Below are 2,333 nucleotides of genomic sequence, written 5' to 3' on the forward strand. Positions count from 1 at the left end.
GTCCTCATGTCCATACAGTAGTCATTCTTTATCCTAAAATGGCACATAAAAACTTCCCAGTCTGTCCTGGGCCAGGTTGCTCCAAACAGAACTGATACTGGGAGTCGTGTGCAAACGATTTATTCAGAGTGCTCTTAGGAGCGAGAGTTTGAGGTGATGGGCCAGGACCATGATCCCCACTGGAGGCAGCTTACCCTGATGCCAGGAAGAGATGTCAGGCATGAATCGTACCAAGGAACTGATGCCAGCTTTTCAGACCCTGTATCCATCATCGCTTGCAGTCTGCACAGGTGAGGCCAGGGAATGCAGGATTTCCTGGTGGAAATCTCCATCAGGAGATTTCCACCAGGATACAGGCATTAACAGCATCCCTAAGGTGAAGTTTTAAGATCCACAGAACTGATATTAAAAATAAATGACACATTCAACTTCACCAGCTTGCTCCAGGCCTTGTGCTAACCTCAGGTTGCCTCTGTGTAGCTGATTCTTTTGTGTTCAGGGTGGCTTAGTTACTCAAAAGCTCAATGGGACAGTGGTGCCTGTGGTCCTGCCCCAGCAGTCTCCTTGTGGGCCACATTTCCCAGCATACAGTGTCTTCTACCTGAAGGCTGAATGACGTCACAAGTACTGCATCCTCAGCTGCTGGAGGTGAAATAGTTCTTAGTTCCTCACTGTGACATTATTTAATCAATGATGGAGATATTTCCTGTATACCTGAGGCCACTCAGACAGCCGTAACAAGGAGAGAGTGCTCCTAACCGAAGTGACATATATAAAATAATTCAAAGAACAGGAAACTCAATCAAAAAATTTCTAGTCATTTTACTTTTAGAATTATCCGGGAAAGACTTTTTGGTTCAGTCTTTGAAGAGAATTACTAAGAGGCCACTGGTCTCCTTAGCAGCCATAGTCCCTCCCTTAGAGCAAACAAAATTGGCTCATTCAGGGAAGGTTCCTCAGGTCTCCCTGCCATGGTGCCAAACATATAGCCCCACTGCTCTGCCTTACACAGAGAAGGATGCAAAACTTTGAATTCACCATACATCAAACTCAGGCTTCTTGGAAGTTGTAGCACCTCAAAAACCAGAAATTCCCAATTTGAATGCATCTTTGCCCTCTTCTCCCTGAGAGATAAGTTTATAAAAGGGCGAGTGGCTTTTCAGGGCTTTTCCTCCCTGTGTTCTGGCAGCAGCATAAGCATCCAAGGTCATCTGAGCGTCACACCTGCTGGAAACATCGAGGCCATCGTGTCCACCCCTTACGAGAGAGGATGTGCATGAAGGAAGTTGGGCGTAAGCCTAACGTTAATGGCCCAGACTTTTCCATGTATTGTTTATTTAAGGCAACTTGTTTAGGTCTCAGGGAAATGCTTTGCATTCTAATTGGCTTCTAGTGAAATAGGATTATAAATAAGTGGAGACAACACTTGGGTGCTTAGCACTGTTCTAAGCTTGGGAAATACTTATATAAGAAAGCAAAGGCCCAACATGTGTCTAGAAATTACACAGTGGAAGTTTCTCTCCCTCTAGGCCAGATGGGATGGGCAACTCTTCCAGTGACTTTGCAAAACCCAAGTGCTCTGTACAAAGAAGTGCTTCTCAGCTCTAACATCAGAAACTTCCTAACTGCATGACCCTCTTGCTCTAGCCTGTGGTATTTCCTTACTGCTATCATGAGCCAATACTGACTATAATTAGAAATCAAAGTGCCTTTCTCACAAAGCTGAATTACCAAAAATAAATCAAAAATCAAAGTAGGGGCTGGGGAGATAGCTCAGTGGAATAAGTGCTTGCCTGGCAAGCTCAAGGCCCTGAGTTCAATCCTAGTTTAAAAAAAATAAATAAATAAAAATAAAAATAAAAATAAAAGTTTCTTTAGTCCAGAGAATGACAGAAATGTTAGAAAGCTTAGAGTCAGGGAAAATCCTCAAAATATTTTAGGCTAACAAGTATGACAGATAAGGCTACAACTACAATTCTAGATGAAAATTCACACAGCAAGGAGAAAGATTTAGTCTAAGAAAGAAGTGCCTAACAGAAGATTTTCTTCAAATCTTCACATCAACATTGACCTACTACAATAACCTAAGTTGAGACACTTACATCAAGTGGCCACAACTAAGCATCACTCGGAGTCACAGCAACCACTAAAGAATATCTTTCTAAAATATTAAGAGAAAATTGGATGTTTTGAAGTTAAATGTTTTCCCCAATAATTTTCTTTTTTTTTTCCTTGTTAAAGAAACCTTTTTATTTTTTTTTTGACATTAGTTACTTTATTTTAAAGAAAAAAAATAAAAACAATGGTACAGAATCTCAAAACAAGATTTTAGG

General features: G+C 41.1%; 1 pseudogene; it reads left to right on the forward strand.

Moving 5' to 3' along the window:
• Positions 1 to 220: 220 nt before the first annotated feature.
• The window catches only part of LOC105742716, a 94,857-nt pseudogene continuing 92,744 nt past the window's right edge, over positions 221 to 2,333 (forward strand).

Source organism: Octodon degus, unplaced genomic scaffold (assembly GCF_000260255.1).
Source record: "Octodon degus isolate 3935 unplaced genomic scaffold, OctDeg1.0 scaffold00068, whole genome shotgun sequence".
Classification (NCBI taxonomy): domain Eukaryota; kingdom Metazoa; phylum Chordata; class Mammalia; order Rodentia; family Octodontidae; genus Octodon; species Octodon degus.